The sequence below is a fragment of the Nerophis ophidion genome, linkage group LG10 (genome assembly GCF_033978795.1).
Source record: "Nerophis ophidion isolate RoL-2023_Sa linkage group LG10, RoL_Noph_v1.0, whole genome shotgun sequence".
Classification (NCBI taxonomy): Eukaryota; Metazoa; Chordata; class Actinopteri; order Syngnathiformes; family Syngnathidae; genus Nerophis; species Nerophis ophidion.
Genome location: NC_084620.1, coordinates 17252432 through 17271973, shown reverse-complemented (window position 1 = coordinate 17271973; position 19542 = coordinate 17252432). Strand labels below are relative to the sequence as shown.

The window sequence follows — 19542 nt, the reverse complement described above, 5'->3', positions numbered from 1 at the left end:
GTCTACACACAAACTCACAAATTTCTAATATCAGCGCAGACTGACAAGGAGCCAAGGAAAACACTTTTTAATAGTTAAGTGCCAAAGTTCACAGACTTACGTGTGCCGCTGCAAAAATCGTGGAATTATAACGTATATTTTGATCAGGATAGAGATATATTTAATGTGCAATGAAGTGTACATTGTCTTCAACACCAGTACACACGAACAAGGAGGACAAATAATCATTGGGCATGTAATGCGTGCGCATGGTGGCGCTCTCCCCGTCTACACAAATGGAACCAACACACTCAAGCCAACTTAAACAAGAATTAAAAACATGAGATAATATTGCACAGCAAAAAGTCTTGCTTGTGAAAGTTGTTCCATCAGCTGGAGATCCGATAATGATCGTATCCAAAACAGTCGACTGTCATTGTCTCGTGCGGGAGTCTCACGAGGCTCATTTTGATTCGTCTTTTCATCAATATAGAGTGGTATATTTATGGTGTAACATACAGTAAGTCCTTTTTTAATGTGTTTATAGCCAGCAAGGCAGTGTTGTTGAGCTTTGTTAATGACAGCGCACAACCGTGATGTCATCAGAGGAGTACAAGTCTCTGTTTGAGCTGTGTACGAGCATACGCTGAGCCCAGATTTTTGGAAACCCTTCACCTTGGACAGCGTTTGCAAAAGTATGCGTTCATAAGTACAAAAGTAAGTGTGGACGAAAGGGCCTAAATGCAGAGTCAAGTAAGAGTTTATTAAGTATCTTAAAGGCATTAACACGCAATTGCGATCACTTAATATTTCACAAAAATCGTCTGATACTGATCTGTGACCAATCGATCAACACATCCCTAGTCTTGTGACTGTAAGTAAAGCTAAAAAATTCAAAAAGGTCAATTATGAATTGCCATTTTGAACGTGTCATGGTCCATCGCAGCTAAACATCCCTTTAATTTTTCAAGGCCAGGGCACAGACTTAGCAGACATTTCCATCTCCACTTGATAAATATCTTCCTTCTTGTTCCTTTCCACAGCCGAGTAATTTATTTTCTATCTCTCCCAGCTATATTTTCCAGTTAATATTTCTCTTTTTTTTTTTTCTTCACACAGCACCTGACAAAAGATGCCACGAGGGACGATAAGAAACCTTTGCACTCCTCCCACACGCTAGAAACAGTGGATTTGTATACTTCTATAGACAAATATAAACCCTTGTCATGTGTCAGTATGTTAATGACAAAACATTTCTGTGTTTTTAAGGTTTATGATGCAAAGGCATTACAGATGCGCTACTACCCCCTGCAGTAAAGATGGCAAAGATCACCCATTTGAAGTTTCTATTTATAGTTTTATTTTTTTTCAACCAACAAATCCTGATTATGTCACTCAGACATATTTTCATCGCCTCCAGCGCAGCATTTATCATTCATTCGCTTCTGCCAGGAACCATTTCAAAGTATTTTATAAAGATCATGGCCGATTTGCTCTGCTTGCAAACTCAGGCTGTGTTCACACTTGTAGTTTTAGTCCACACCAAATATAAAAATGTGTTTTCCCCTACCATTATATTAGCGCCCAACGACACAACCAGCTCCTCTAAGGAGGTCAAAGTAATTCCATTTTAATTAGATTGTTTTATATCACATCACAACATCAGTAATTTAGGGATAGCTTTCATATATTGTACGTTGCTCTTTTATTAAACACACTAAGCAACCTTATCTTAATATCTTGTTTGTACAACAGCATGTCATTTCAGTTGCTACATGGCTGTCAGTGACGTGCAGTGAGGTTCATAGCTATTGAGGCACAGGTTTTCAAACTGTATCTTATTCTGCTCTACTCATTGTCAATACAGGTTTCTCATTACGATGATAATAAGAATACAATTTAGTAGGGGTGTGGGAAAAAATTGATTTGAATACGAATCGAATTGTTTATGTTGTGCGATTCAGAATCGATTCTAATTTTTAAAAAATCTATTTTTTTTTTGATTTTCCCAAAAAAAACAAAAAAAAAATATTAATTTATTTTTTTATCAATCCAACAAACTAGTAAACAGCAATATCATAACAATGCAATCCATTTCCAAAACCAAACCTGACCCAGCAACTCTCAGAACTGCAATAAACAGAGCACTTGAGAGGGGACACAAACACGACACAGAACAAACCAAAAGTAGTGAAACAAAAATGAATATTATCAACATCAGTATCAATAAGAGTTATAATTTCAGCATAGCAGTGATTAAAAATCCCTCATTGACATTATCATTAGACATTTATAAAAATAAAAATAAAGTGTCACAGTGGCTTACACTTGCAACGCATCTCATAAGCTTGACAACACACTGTGTCCAATGTTTTCACAAAGATAAAATAAGTTATATTTTTGGTTCGTTTAATAGTTTAAACAAATTTACATTATTGCAATCAGTTGATAAAACATTGTCCTTTACAATTATAAAAGCTTTTTACAAAAATCTACTACTCTGCTAGCATGTCAGCAGACTGGGGTAGATCCTGTTGAAATCCTATGTATTGAATGCATACAGAATCCTTTTAAATCGGGAAAAAATCGTTTTTCACTCGAGAATCGAATCGAATCGAAAAAAAATGATATATTATCGAAACGTGACCCCAAAAATCGATATTGAATCGAATCGTGGGACACCCAACGATTCACAGACCTACAATTAAGTTAAAAACAAATAAAATGTTGTGGCTACTGTCCGCAGAAGCACTGTGCTCTTGTGTTTTCCCCTTTGTATTTGCAATGTTTCCCTCCTGGTTTTCGTATATTTATTGACTTTTGGATAGCAACATTAGGTGGCACTTTCATGGCTTCTGCGCTGCTTTTTGGTGTTATTTCGGGGCACTTTTGGATCTGCCCGGGAGGGAGGTGCGGCCAAGGTAGTGCTGGGGACCGGCTGCTGGCTCTCTGCCACACCGGAGTACGTGTGGACGGAGATGCGGACGAGACGACAGGGCTGCAGAGCGACTAACATTGAGCATTGGGATGGACAAGCTTCACGGAGCCCCTGCTGATCGAGCATGTACTTACCCCATCGGTCTCCTTTGACAGATTCTCACTTTTTTGCGTGGACTGGACAGTGTTGGCTCTTTTGGCTGCTTTGTTGGGTCTGTTCCTGTCACTGGCCGTGCCGTGGGTGTTGAAATTGTGTTTTTGTTTTGTTGTTGTCTATGCATGGTGAAATCACATGTGCACAATTTGTATTATCCATCCAACCATTTTCTACCGCTTGTCCCTTTTGGGGTTACGGGGGGGCTGGAGCCTATCCAAGCTGCACTCAGGCAGAAGGCAGAGTACACCCTGGACAAGTCGCCACCTCCTCGGAGGGCCAACATAGACAAGAGTTTTAGCTTTTTTTTTTTTTTTTCTGTCTACTCTAGCAGTATGTAGTCTTGTCTGTCTGTCTGTCTGTGTTTGTCCTGCAATGAGGTGGTGACTTCTCTAGTTTGTTAAGTTAAAGTTAAAGTACCAATGATTGTCACACACACTAGGTGTGGCAAAATTATTCTCTGCATTTGACCCATCACCCTTGATCACCCCCTGGGTGGTGAGGGGAGCAGTGGGCAGCAGCGGTGCCACGCCCGGGAATCATTTATGGTGATTTAACCCCCAATTCCAACCCTTAATGCTGAGTGCCAAGCAGGGAGGTAATGGGTCCCATTTTTATAGTCTTTGGTATGACTCAGCCGGAACTTTAACTCACGACCTACCAATCTCATGGCGGACACTCTACCCACTAGGCCACTGAGTACCCTGCCTTTTGTATTTATAAATGTAAAATTGTGTTGTTGTTTTTTCTAAACCTTTTTTCCAAAAGTACTCTTTTTAATAATAAAAAAGGCAACCTATTTCTTGTAATATTACGATACTATTTTTTTAAAACAGCTTTTTTGTTGTAACACGCTGTAATGTGTAACCTTTACTGTTGTAATACAATTGCTTTAGTCGTAAAATATTTTACCTTTAGTATTGTAATACTTTATATTTAGTCTTGTATTATTTTTCCCTCAGTCTTGTAATATTTAGACTTTTTTTGCTCCTTGCTGGAGGCTTTTTACTGTCATTTTAAAAATGGGTTCCTGCCTTTGATCCTAGTGGCATTCACATTTGAGTGCAAATGAACCAAAAAACACTAGAGTTCCCCTGAAAAATTGACCTAAACCCATTTATCACAAGATGTCTCAAGCCGCCTGTTTGGTGCTTGTGTGGTAAGATGATCACGTTCAAACCTGACCAAATAAATTGTACGAGCAGCATGAACGCACTAGAGTTGCTTGGCATTGAGTGATGGGTAGCGGCATCCTTCGGGCGATTCAACATGGCTGCTTCATTTTAATTTGATAAGATTTCTTTGGGGGACATGGTTGGGATGATGCAAATCGTGAAGGAGGAAGGAGGGGGTAGAGCGCACCGCTGGCTTAATGTTGATGAGGTGCTAATATCTAATATCAGAAAGCAGATAAAAGCCTTATTAGCCCTGTGGTCTGACTGGAGTGTGGACTTATTACAGCGAAGAGATGAAAGCAGATGAAGGAAAATGACAGCTCGGGGGGCTTTGTTACATCCTTAAGCTTTCTGACGGGGTCAACTTCATTTTGGGACTAAAATGGTGAGGCTTTAACCGGCATAGGCAAGCTGACATTGTTTGAGGGATCTAATTCGGACTTCAACATCCGGGGGATTACACCGTCTCCAGCCTGGAGGCGCTTTGATAATCGCTTGTCATTTTTTGGCGCTTTCTAAAAGGTCTTTTGGTTCAGTCCAGTGTTGGCAAGATTAGTCCATCTAACTTTTTATTAGCAGAGCCATTTCCCTGCTGGCTGGGTTTTAATGTAAACAGTCTGAAAATAAACAGCATATTTTGGGTAGTGAAGGTAACTTTCAAGTGAATACATTGCATCAATATCTGACTCCAACAAGACAGGTGGCATTATCTAGGATTTGTATGTAAAAAAAAAAACTACTGTAAATGATTGACTTGTGTCAAATAAGGAGTAATAGCTGCTGTTTTTAGAATCTTACAACAAATAGTCAAATATATTCTACAAACCCGTTTCCATATGAGTTGGGAAATTGTGTTAGATGTAAATATAAACGGAATACAATGGTTTGCAAATCCTTTTCAACCCATATTCAATTGAATGCATGACAAACACAAGATATTTGATGTTCAAACTCATAAACTTTACTTTTTAAAAAAATAATAATTAACTTAGAATTTCATGGCTGCAACACGTGCCAAAGTAGTCGGGAAAAGGCATGTTCACCACTGTGTTACATCACCTTTTCTTTTAACAACACTAAATAAACGTTTGGGAACTGAGGAAACTAATTGTTGAAGCTTTGAAGGTGGAATTCTTTCCCATTCTTGTTTTATGTAGAGTTTCAGTCGTTCAACAGTCCGGGGTCTCCGCTGTCGTATTTTACGCTTCATAACGCGCCACACATTTTCGATGGGAGACAGGTCTGGACTGCAGGCGGGCCAGGAAAGTACCCGCACTCTTTTACTACGAAACCACGCTGTTGTAACACGTGCAGAATGTGTCTTGGCATTGTCTTGCTGAAATAAACAGCGCTTAGATGTTTATTTCATGAAAAAGACGTCGCTTAGATGTCAGCATATGTTGTTCCAAAACCTGTATGTACCTTTCAGCATTAATGGTGCCTTCGCAGATGTGTAAGTTACCCATCTCTTGGGCACTAATGCACCCCCATACTATCACAGATGCTGGCTTTTGAACTTTGCGTCGATATCAGTCTGGATGGTTCGCTTACCCTTTGGTCCGGATGACACAATGTCGAATATTTCCAAAAACAATTCGAAATGTGGACTCGTCAGACCACAGAACACTTTTCCACTTTGCATCAGTCCATCTTAGATTATCTTGGGCCCCGGGAAACCGGCGGCGTTTCTGTATGTTGTTGATAAATGGCTTTCGCTTTGCATAGTAAAGCTTTAACTTGCACTTACAGATGTAGCGACGAACTGTATTTAGTAACAGTGGTTTTCTGAAGTGTTCCTGAGCCCATGTGGTGATATCCTTTAGAGATTTATGTCCGTTTTTGATACAGTGTCGTCTGAGGGATCGAAGGTCACAGTCATTCAATGTTGGTTTCGGGTTATGCCGCTTACGTGGAGTGATTTCTCCAGATTCTCAACCTCTTGATGATATTATGGACCGTAGATGTTGAAATCCCTAAATGTCTTGCAATTGCACTTTGAGAAACATTGTTCTTAAACTGTTTGACTATTTGCTCACGCAGTTGTGGACAAAGGGGTGTACCTCGCCCCATCCTTTCTTGTGAAAGACTGAGCCTTTTTTGGGAAGATGTTTTTATACCCAATCATGGCACCCACCTGTTCCCCAATAGCCTGCACACCTGTGGGATGTTCCAAATAAGTGTTTTATGAGCATTCCTCAAACTTATCAGTATCTATTACCACCTTTCCCAACTTCTTTGTCACGTGTTGCTGGCATCAAATTCTAAAGTTAATGATTTGCAAAAAAAAAAAAAAAAATGTTTATCAGTTTGAACATCAAATATGTTGTCTTTCTAGCATATTCAACTGAATATGGGTTGAAAATGATATGCAAATCATTGTATTCCGTTTATATTTACATCTAACACAATTTCGCAACTCATATGGAAACGGGGTTTGTACATGACAAGCACAGTGCTACTTGTAGGAATTTATTGTAAAAGCACCATTTAAATTCTACTACAGTGATTCCCAACCGCTGCGCCGCAAAACATGGATACTTATCAAACGCATACTTAGCTCTGCGTTTAGGCCTCTTGTCCACACGTAAATGTATACTTCTGTCTTTAAAAATGCAGACATTTGCAAACACTGGCCAAAGTGTAGTGTTCCAAAACTCTATGCTTGGCTTATGCGAGTACGCGGCACAATCGGAAAATTGTGATGACGACGTCACTGTTGTGCGCTGTCAGTTCTAAAGCTCAACGACACTGCTTTGCTGCCTTTCAAAACACTTTAGGAGGACTTACTTTATGTATGAACGTAAACATGCTGCTATGTTCACTCAACATTAATAAAAAAGATACTGTACATTGAAATGGGCTTTGCGACACTCCCGCCAGCGCTAATTACAGTCAGCTGTTTTGGTTACGATAGCTGTCGAACCTCCACCTGATGGGACATCTTTGACAAGCAATACTTTTTGCTATGTGTAATATGAAAGGTGCAAAACTAGCTTTTGTTTTTAGTTCTTACTGTTTTTACCAACAAATCATGAAGTTAGTTTGCGTGTGTTTCTTCAAATTTTGTACAAAACCCAAAACCAGTGAAGTTGGGATGTTGTGTGATTCGTAAATACAAACGGAATACAATGATTTGCAAATCCTTTTCAACTTATATTCCATTTAATAGACTGCAAAGACAAGACAAGGAAAGGCCATGTAACACAGTGGTAAAAATGCCCCTGTGCCAAATATTCATCAACTTAGAATTTAATGGCAGCAACACATTGCAAAAAAGTTGGCACAGGGGCATATTTACCACTGTGTTACATGGCCTTTCCTTTTAACAACATTTAATTAACATTTGGGAACTGAGGAGACCAATTTTTTGAAGCTTTTCGGGTGGAATTATTTCCCATTCTTGCTTGATGTACAGCTTAAATTGTTCAACAGTCCGGGGTCTCCGTTGTGGTATTTTAGGCATAATATTGCGCCACACATTTTCAATGGGAGACAGGTCTGGACTACAGGCAGGTCAGTCTAGTACTCACACTATTTTACTACAAAGCCACGCTGTTGTAACACACAGCTTGGCATTATCTTGCTGAAATAAGCAGGCCCGTCCATGATAACGTTGCTTAGATAGCAACATATGTTGCTCCAAAACCTGTATGTTCCTTTCAGCATTAATGGTGACTTTACAGATGTGTAAATTACCCATGCCTTGGGCACTAAAATACACCCCCATGCCACAGATGCGGGCTTTTCAACTTGGCGCCTATAACAATCCGGATTGTACTTTTTCTCTTTGTTCCAGAGGACACGACGTCCACAGTTTCCAAGACTAATTTGAAACGTGGACTCGTCAGACCGCAGAACACTTTTGCACTTTGCATCAGTCCATCTTAGATGAGCTCGGGATCCCTGGGTGTTGTTGATAAATGGCTTTCGCTTTGCATATTAGAGTTTTAACTTGCACTGACAGATGAAGCGACCAACTGTAGTTACTGACACTGGTTTTCTGATGTGGTCCTGAACCCATTTGGTGATATCCTTTACACAACGTTGCTTTCTGATGCAGTGCTGCCTAAGGGATCAAAGGTCCATAATATCATCGCTTATGTGCAGTGATTTCTCCAAATTCTCTGAACCTTTTAATGACATTACAGACCGTAAATGGTGAAATCCCTAAATTCTTTGTAATAGCTCATTGAGAAATGTTGTTCTTAAACTGTTCAAAAATTTGCTCACGCATTTGTTGACAAAGTGGTGACCCTCGCCTCATCCTTGTTTTGTGAATGACTGTGCATTTTATTGAAGCTGGTTTTATACCCAATCATGGCACTCACCTGTTCCTAAATAGCCTGTTCACCTGTGGGATATTCCAAATAAGTGTTAGAGTATTCCTCAATGTTCTCAGTCTTTTTTGCCACTTGCGCCATCTTTTATGTTGCAGGCATCAAATTCCAAATAAACTACTATTTGCAAAAAATTAAATGTTTTCCAGTTTGAATGTTAAGTATCTTGTCTTTGCAGTCTATTCAATTGAATATAAGTTGAAAAAGATTTGCAAATCATTGTATTCTGTTTTTATTTATGATTTAAACAACGTGCCAACTTCACGAGTTGTGGGTTTTGTAGATGGAGCCAGGCGCGATCGTGCACACATCTAAAAAGCGACCAAGCAACAAAAAAAACATGGTGTAGCGTCCTCCTTGTAGTGTGTACTGATGTTAAAGACAATATACACTTCATTGCACACGTACTGTATCACTGTATCGATGATTAAATGCTTTATAATTCCACGAGAGTTTTGTAGTGGCGCACGCACGTCCGTGTGTTTTATATCGGCACTTAAACATGTAAAAAGGTCTCCTTGGCTCGTTAAGGCATGCTGATTTTAGAAATAATGTACAATTCACTGCACATGTAATACATCACCATATTGGTGATTAAACATGTTGTAATTCTATGAGTGTTGGGTTTCAGCAGCACCGGCATGCATGTGCACATTAAACACTGAAAAAAAAAAAGATTAATAATGGTCCCAGGGCTCTGTGTAAGTGCAGGCTGGTTTTAAAAATAATCTACATGTCATTGTATACGCCTAGTATATCAAAATAAACATAAAAGAGGTGTAATGCCACTCAGCTGTTGCTGCTTTTTTCAGGCATCAGATTGGACAAAAAGTGCATGACAGCAGGTCTATGCGTTTTAAGTGTAGACATAGACAGTTTTGAAACTACACCTGTGCGGATGGAGATCGTTTTAACCCTAAATAAGAGTTTTTGAAACTCTCCGTGTTCGTGTGGACATTGCCTCATTGAACCGTTGGAGATCATCAGGTGTGTCATCGTAAATTATCAACTGTCACTTTATTGGTTTGATTATGTCATCTATATGCAAGCAACACATATTAACGGACAAAACATTGACTGTCTGCATCAGAACAGAAGATAGCCCATTATTATTCTGTCCATCATTTGGCGAAGGATGTGGTCTTCTTGTTCACTAGACAGAAGTGGTGCGCATTTGTCCACATAATCCCCCCTCGTGGTATAATAGAGGTATTACTCTATCTTTGCTGTGACATCTGGGTGTGCTGGACTCTGGAGGAGAACAGTAACTATTCTACTGATGCAATAAAAGTACAAACCATACATCAAAACGCCAACATTTATGAGGGTGTTTCCCTTATCCTTCAACCTTGATGTCAATTCATACAACAGAATAGTTAATGGCACACTTTGTGGTGTGCTGGGAGGTATTTGAAAACTGTAAAATGTGTGCCTTGGTTCAATAAAGGTTGGACAACTGCTCTGTCGATATGACATGAGTACTTCAATGTTGGCCCGTGTTATTTTAAGGACTCCTGCTCGTAAGAGCTCCTCTATTTGAAAGGAGAGCATTGATGTTTTAAGGAATTACTGCAGAAATCGCTAGTCAAAGATTCTCTTTGTGACGGCTGTTTGTACATTTCGGTTTTAAACCTAACGTGTGGCCGATCTGATATATTTTACCAGCTGAATTTGGCACCAGTTGATTAGCCCTGGTTTTTAATACTGTACTAGTGGTGGCCCAGTACAAAAGTCTAGTAATTGTATCAATTAAAGATATTGTTGACAATGTATTGACTTAAAATATAAAAAATAGCAACTCTCTTGTACCCATGTGGATCGGGCATTACCTTACCTGAGAGGTTTTTAGTATTAGTGGGCAAGCTAGTATATAAAATAATATACATTGTAAGTTCAAACATGATTATACAACACTCTGCATTCATTGCATTGGCTTCCAGTAGCTTAATAGCTTCTACCTATTCCCCAGACTCCTGCAACAGAATAAATGCATGGCTAGGTGTGAAAGCACTAAGTAAGCACGACGTTTGCCAATCAATGCTTGTGCTCAAGAAGAAGAACGAGCTTCGGCCCTGGCTCACCAATTGAGCGACGGCATCAATAACAAAGTGCTCACTCTAAACAAGTGGCCAAACACCTCGGGAACCCACTGCGTTTCCCATTGATTGTAATTCAACACTGATCCCCGAAGCGTTTTAGACGTTTAATTCTCCTTTGCCAGCAAAGTCATTACAAGACATTTTATTAATGCTTGAGTGTAGGACTAAACATGAGCCAAATTGGCATCTTGCAGTATGTTAATGCTAACACAATGCCATAACTGCTTGAAAAAACTAAACTCTCTGAACTCACTGTTACTTTAACTTTTTTTAATCGGTATAGCTCGGTTGGTAGAGCGGCCGTGCCAGCAACCTGAGGGTTGCAGGTTCAATCCCCGCTTCCGCCACCCTAGTCACTGCTGTTGTGTCCTTGGGCAAGACACTTTGCCCACCTGCTCCCAGTGCCACCCACACTGGTTTAAATGTAAAAATTAGATATTGGGTTTCACTATGTAAAGCGCTTTGAGTCACTAGAGAAAAAGCGCCATATAAATATAATTCACTTCACTTCACTTCCCTTAACTGGATAATAGAAAACTATATGATGGATCATAGACAAGACACAATTAAATATGAACAATTCCAACATATGGACATGCCTGTCAAGACCTGTCCCACAGGTCTGATGGGTTTGTGACAGGTCTGACATATGTTGTGTGTTTGGTTATTTTCTGTATTCATCACTCTTCCTGTTTTGGCTCCACCACTCTCCCTGAGCCCGGACTCCTTCACCTCCTCATCTACGATTAGTCCGCTGCAGATGATATTGTCACTTTCTGCGATACTGCCGCCGCCATCTCTTCCTCCAGCAGGCCCATCGCTGTCGCTGAGTAACACAGACTTTCAGCTCCATCCAAAGATTTTCAATTGAATTTAGGTCTGGAGACTGGCTAGGCCACTCCAGGACCTTGATATGGTCCTTACAAAGCCACTTCTTGGTTTTCGTGGCTGTGTGCTTTGGGACATTGTCATCTAGGAAGATCCAGCCACGACTCATCTTCAATGATCTGACTGAGGGAAGGAGGTTTTTGGCCAAAATCTCACAATACATGGCTGGAGTCATCCTCTCCTTAATACATGGCTGCAGTCATCCTCTCCTTAATAAGGTACAGTCTTCCTGTCCCATGAGCAGAAAAACACCCCCAAAGAATGATGCTAACAAACCCATGCTTCGCTCCACACTAGGGATGGTGTTCTTGGGATGGTACGCATCATTCTTTTCCCTCCAAACACACATAGTGGAATAATGACCAAAAAGGTAAATTTTGGTCTCATCTGTCCACAAGACTTTCTCCCATGACTCCTCTGGATCATCCAAATGGTAATTGGCAAACTTAATACGGGCCTTAACATGTGCTGGTTTAAGCAGGGGAACCTTCCGTGCCATGCATGATTTCAAACCATGACGTCTTAGTGTATTACCAACAGTGACCATGGAAACAGTGGTCCCAGCTCTTGTCAGGTCATTGACCAAGTCCTGCCGTGTAGTCCTGGGCTGATTCCCCACCTTTCTTAGCATCACCAGTTAATATCTTGCATGGGGCTCCACTCCGATTGAGATTGACCGTCATGTTTAGCTTCTTCCATTTTCTAATGATTGCTCCAACAGTGGACCTTTTTTCACCAAGCTGCTTGGCAATTTCTCCGTAGCCCTTTCCATCCTTGTGGAGTTGTACAATTTTGTCTCTGGTGTCTTTGGACAGCTCTTTGCTCTTAGCCATGCTGAATGTTTGGGTCTTACTGATTGTATGCGGTGGACAGGTGTCTTTATGCAGCTCATACAGGTGCATCTGATTGAGGATAATACAGTGGAGTGGAGGAGGACTTTTAAAGGCGGACTAACAGGTCTTTGAGGGTCAGAATTCTAGCTGATAGACAGGTGTTCAAATACGTATTTTCAGCTGTGTCACACAAATAAATTGTTTAAAAAAAAATCATGGATTGTGATTTCAGGATTTTTCTTTTAAGGTTATCTCTCATACAGTGGACATGCACCTACCATGAAAATTTCAGACCCCTCCATGATTTCTAAGTGGGAAAACTTGCAAAATAGCAGTGTGTTTAAATACTCATATATATATATATATATATATATATATATATATATATATATATATATATATATATATATATATATATATATATATACATATATATATATATATATACATATATATATATATATATATATATATATATATATATATTACACACACACACACACATGCATTCATACTCTATATATACTCTATATATCATGATAGTGTCTTCAAAGTTTGCAGTTTTTTACTAAATAAGGGACTTTTGTCAAGGCTGGAACCAATTATTCATGTTTACATTCATTATTATAGAGAACCATGCTTCACTATTCAAAGTTTTCAGTTTATGTAGCATGTTCAAGAACCAATGAAATTCCTAAAGTCAGGTTCCACTGTACAATATTGAGCCATGTGAACAGAACACAGCTGGGGTAAAGATTAGCTTAGGTTCATCAGTTCATTTTAGTTAAAAAAGGAAAAAATCGGCCAGATACGATCCCACAACTGGTATCAGGACCTCTCCAACTTCTACCACATCGTCCCCACCTACATTAACAGTAGTTGTATATACAAACCCCGTTTCCATATGAGTTGGGAAATTGTGTTAGATGTAAATATAAACGCAATACTATGATTTGCAAATAATTTTCAACCCATATTCAGTTGAATATGCTACAAAGACAACATATTTGATGTTCAAACTGATAAACATTTTTTTTTTTACAAATAATCATTAACTTTAGAATTTGATGCCAGCAACACGTGACAAAAAAGTTGGGAAAAGTGGCAATAAATAATGATAAATTTGAAAAATGCTCATCAAACACTTATTTGGAACATCCCACAGGTGTGCAGGCTAATTGAGAACAGCTGGGTGCCATGATTGGGTATAAAAGCAACTTCCATGAAATGCTAAGTAATTCACAAACAAGGATGGGGCGAGGGTCACCAATTTGTAAGCAAATTTTCGAACAGTTTTAGAACAACATTTCTCAACGAGCTATTGCAAGGAATTTAGGGATTTTACCATCTACGGTCCGTAAAATCATCAAAAAGTTCAGAGAATCTGGAGAAATCACTGCACGTAAGCGATGATATTACGGACCTTTGATCCCTCAGACGGTACTGCATCAAAAACGACATCAGTGTGTAAAGGATATCACCACATGGGCTCAGGAACACTTCATAAAACTACAGTCAGTAACTACAGTTGGTTGCTACATCTGTAAGTGCAAGTTAAAACTCCGCTATGCAAAGCAAAACCCATTCATCAACAACACCAAGGAACGCCGCTGGCTTTTCTGGGCCCGAGCTCATCTAAGATGGACTGATGCAAAGTGGAAAAGTGTTCTGTGGTCGGACGTGTCCACATTTCAAATTATAATTGGATGCTGTGGACATGGTGTCCTCCTGAACAAAGAGGAAAATAACCATCCGGATTGTTATAGACGCAAAGTTCAGAAGCCAGCATCTGTGATGGTATGGGGTGCATTAGTGCCCAGGGCATGGGTAACTTACACATCTGTGAAGGCACCATTAATGCTGAAAGGTACATACAGGTTTTGGAGCAACATATGTTGTCATCCAAGCAACGTTATCATGGACACCCCTGCTTATTGTAGCAAGACAATGCCAAGCCACGTGTTATAACAGCGTGGTTTCGTAGTAAAAGAGTGCGGATACTTTCCTGGCCCGCCTGCAGTCCAGACCTGTCTCCCATCCAAAATGTGTGGCGCATTATGAAGCGTAAAATACGACAGCGGAGACCCTGGACTGTTGAACGACTGAAGCTCTACATAAAACAAGAATGAGAAAGAATTCCACTTTCAAAGCTTCAACTATTAGTTTCCTCAGTTCCCAAACGTTTCTTGAGTGTTTTTAAAAGAAAAGGTGATGTAACACAGTGGTGAGCATGCCTTTTCCCAACTACTTTGGCACATGTTGCAGCCATGAAATTGTAAGTTAATTATTGTTTGCAAAAAAAATTAAGTTTATGAGTTCGAACATCAAATATCTTGTCTTTGTAGTGCATTCAACTGAATATGGGTTGAAAAGGATTTGCAAACCATTGTATTCCGTTTATATTTACATATAACACAATTTCCCAACTAATATGGAAACGGGGTTTGTATTTAATTGTTCCCGTTCAGAAATCTGTGGCATCTGTAGTAGAGATGGGTACAATGAAACTCTGTTTTATTATGTCAGAAGTAGCAAGCCATGCCTGATTTCAGTGCTCAATGAATGCAGACTCAGCCACTTGCAACACGTGCAAACAGCCACTTGCAACACGTGCAAAGGTGATATCGTGCAAGTAATGCAGGTTCCTGACAGTGGCAGACAGTCTGACCTTAACACAACAACAACAATGCTCACTTTCACCAAACGCACAGCGCACACACATTCTGCTTTAGCGCTTGCCGCCACAACAGCAACACTTCCTCATTATGCACCAATCAGAGTCACTGCCAGCAAAGTGCATTCCACGGATTTCAGAACAAAATAAGCTAATTGGGGTTTTTTACACATTCTGAATTACTGCGATAATTCTGACCTTTTTTTTAAGATTGTATTTTAATATTATCAAACTAAAGAGACATTTTTTTTTAAAGTATTGATATTACACCTGTATTGGATAAAATGTAACCGATACCAATCCCTCATATGTAGTTCTGCAGCTAAGACCTAAACTAAATGTATTTGTACTCAACAATTGAGACTAAGTCAGGTTCAGGTTATTTAATAGTTTGCTGCCTAAACGGGATACAGTTAAAGGTAAAACAGTACCTCACTTTTGGTGAGTAAATGCAATAAATGCTAACTTGACACAAACAGGGATGGAAACTATTGAGAATGTCCCCAACCACTACTAGGCGGCGACTTGTTTTCTGCCTAAATGGGATGCATTAGAAGCTAAACCAGTGCATACCTTCGATTTTTTAGATTTTTTAAATTTGAAATAATAATCTGGCACTAAACACCTTTTATGTTTGTGTACTGTATTACCTTCTACCACAGCAGGGAAATAATTGGGTGCTGCGTATTAGTTTATGACAAAAAATGCTTCAACTTCCTTTCCACTTTAAAAGTTAAACAGTTCCTGCCTTACACTGTATGTCCACATGATGTACATCCTCTGAAATGTCAACTTTTGATGCCCTTCTTCCCCCCCCAAAAAACTTTTTGATGTTAATCAAAGTCAAGACAGACTTAATCCGAGCGCCCTGATAAGATTATTTCTTTTAAAGCAGGGTGAAGGATGGTGTTGGTGGTGGAGGGCTGGATCAGGTGAAATGAAGAGGAACTGATTGCTTATGGTGATTGTGCTGATTACATTTTAAATTTAAAAACGTTGGCCCCCCCCCACCCCGTTTAGAACATAATCTTTTACTGCAGACAATGGCATAGCAATCTCGCTAAATGCCATTGCAGACCTGACTAGTGTACAATATAAAATGTTGAAATAGCCTCCTATTTAAGGCATTATTTTTACCAGCGTTCACAAATCACTGCATCAGCGTTAATCCTTAATATGGTTTCAAAGTTGGACAAAAACAATCATGTCACTGAGACGCTTCCTCGTCGTCCTCTTATTTGCTGACAAGCAGGATTCCATTTACTCACAGCAGTCAAAACATTATGGATGCTGGCGTTGCAGCTGTCACATAAATGACATTCGGAAATCAGCGGCGGCGGACATTTGCATGAAGTAGAGCGGCCCCCGGATTTGCATATCAGTGGTTTGCAATTGTTCGCATGTCTTTTGGCCAGACGTGACAGATGGCGTCATGTCAGCTATTGTATTCATGAAACGCTACATGAGCTAACAAGTGACAATTGAAAGGAGCAGCAAGGCGCATCAGACAGTATTGTCAGGAGCTAGGGAACCTTTACCTTACAGCCATTTCCTGCTACAATACACATAATAGTCACAAATTGTTATTATTATTATGAGAATTTGTTGGTTGAATATTTTGGGCTCTGATAATAATTTTTCCGAGGTTTGTTTTATTTAGAGTTATATAGCACCACATAGGTTCCGCACCTTGATGGAGATCATCCGATCATCCATCCATCCATCCATCTTCTTCCGCATATCCGAGGTTGGGTCGCGGGGGCAGCAGCCTAAGCAGAGAAGCCCAGACTTCCCTCTCCCCAGCCACTTCGTCTAGCTCTTCCCGGGGGATCCCGAGGCGTTCCCAAGCCAGCCGGGAGACATAGTCTTCCCAACGTGTCCTGGGTCTTCCCCGTGGCCTCCTACCGGTTGGACGTGCCCTAAACACCTCCTTTGGGAGGCGTTCGGGTGGCATCCTGACCAGATGCCCGAACCACCTCATCTGGTTCCTCTCGATGTGGAGGAGCAGTGGCTTTACTTTGAGCTCCTCCCGGATGGCAGAGCTTCTCACCCTATCTCTAAGGGAGGAAACTAATTTCGGCCGCTTGTACCCGTGATGTTATCCTTTCAGTCATGACCCAAAGCTCATGACCATAGGTGAGGATGGGAACGTAGATCGACCGGTAAATTGAGAGCTTTGCCTTCCGGCTCAGCTCCTTCTTCACCACAACGGATCGGTAAAACGTCCGCATTACTGAAGACGCCGCACCGATCCACCTGTTGATCTCATGATCCACTCTTCCCTCCCTCATGAACAAGACTCCTAGGTACTTGAACTCCTACACTTGGGGCAGAGTGTCCTCCCAACCCGGATATGGCATTCTACCATTTTCCGGGCGAGAACCAAGGACTCGGACTTGGAGGTACTGATTCTCATTCCGGTCGCTTCACACTCGGCTGCGAACCGATCCAGTGAGAGCTGAAGGTCCCGGCCAGATGAAGCCATCAGGACCACATCATCTGCAAAAAGCAGAGACCTAAACCTGCGGCCACCAAACCGGAACCCCTCAATCCCTTGACTGCGCCTAGAAATTCTGTCCATAAAAGTTACGAACAGAATCGGTGACAAAGGACAGCCTTGGCGGAGTCCAACCCTCCCTGGAAATGTGTTCGACTTACTGCCGGCAATGCGGACCAAGCTCTGACACTGATCGTACAGAGAGATCAGTCCTTGATTGATGGACATCAGTCCTTCTGAAATAGTGAGGCAGGCCCCCCTGGGGTGGCGCTGTACAATACCAGGGTGTGACCTTGGAGAACATGCTTTTTTCTGCCATAAGTTGTTTCCTTTAATGTTAATGAGCTTACAATGTTATGCAGGGATATAGTTAAAAATTATATTTACAAAATATACTACGTATAATCACAGTGGAAAGACAGAGGGGAGGGCGCAACATATGATCTTCTTCTGAGGGGGGCGCAACAAAAAATATTTGAGAAGCACTGCTGTAGATAGTTGACTGTATCGACCCAAACATTAAAATATAAACGTTCACTAGAAAAAAAAGACTTGGGGATGTGAATCTTTCAACAACTCACTGTTCAATTCAATTCTGATTCTTGGGGAGACAATTCAATTGGAAATAAATTCCTAATCCAACACTAGTGTCGATTCACACCGTCCATCCATCCATCCAATTTCTACCGCTTGTCCCGTTCGGGGTGGCTGGAGCCTATCTCAGCTGCATTCGGGCGGAAGGCGTCGTACACCCTGGACAAGTCGCCCCAACAGTCACACTCACATACACACACTAGAGCCAATTTTAGTGTTGACAATCAACCTGTCACCAGGTGCATGTCTTTGGAGGTGGGAGGAAGCCGTAGTAGCCGGAGGGAACCCACGCAGTCATGGGCAGAACATGCAAACTCCACACAGAAAGATCCCAAGCGCAGGATCAAACCCAGGACCTTCGTATTGTGAAGCACCTATCCCTCCTCCACCGTGCTGAACAATATTCAAACCAATTCGTGCAATGTATTATTTGGAATATAAACTATGTTAAAACCTTTTTAAAACAGGTTACACGTTACAAACGCTCCTCACTGCTGATGTATGGGCATGAGCTCTCAAGAAAATGATTAGTAGTTTTTGGTATTTTATTCTATTTCTTGGCCAGCATTCTTATTTGTGTTTCCATTTCCTGTTTACCTCCTCCTTTTTCCACAATTTTTCCTGTGCAGGCACTGGCTTCCTTATCTGTCCCTGCCTGGCAATCAGAACACACCTGCTGTATATGCCAGCCCAGTCCTGTGGAACTGTGGTTTTTGTTTTGTGTGCACTCCCTGTCTTCACTAGTTGTGTTTATTGAATACATTTTTACCTGGATTTGGCATGCTGTCTCTGGATCCTGGGTTCACAACCAACAACACCCCAAGCCAGAATGTAAATTCTACGAGTGTATGCGCAACCAAAATAATTGATCTTTGAAAATCATGAATCAATTCAGAATCTTAATAAATAAGAATTGCGACTCGGATATAAACCTTTTTTACCCCTATTGTCTTTAAATACTGTCTTATATTCAATGGCGACACATTATTTTAAATGCAAACCTAATGGTTTGGCATTGATGTTTGTCTTGTTTTGTCTCTGACTTTGCAATAAAAAATGTATTTCTTTTAATTGTTGTTTTTGAAAGACCTACTGAACAAATGCTTACAGGAGAAAAACACTTTGTTTTGCAGACAAACTGAAAATACCCTCGTCAAAGTTTGTGTATGTGCCAGGAGCGCAAAGCTGTTTTTCAGGACCTATTGCTAAAACAATAGACAGTTCTTCTTCAACATTTTAGCAAAGAGTATAAAATAATAATTCAATCCAGGCTAGTGAAATGATCTATACATGTCGCCACCTTTCTCTTATCTCCATGTGGCTTCATGGCACGTTACAGGGCCCCCTACAATAACAGACCATATGTCCGTAAAAT

At 40.5% G+C, this 19542-nt stretch overlaps 1 protein-coding gene across 40 annotated transcripts in view; it reads right to left on the bottom strand.

Moving 5' to 3' along the window:
• Positions 1-19542, bottom strand: part of LOC133560307 (receptor-type tyrosine-protein phosphatase delta) — a 687524-nt gene that overhangs the window by 350833 nt on the left and 317149 nt on the right. The window lies entirely within an intron of this gene.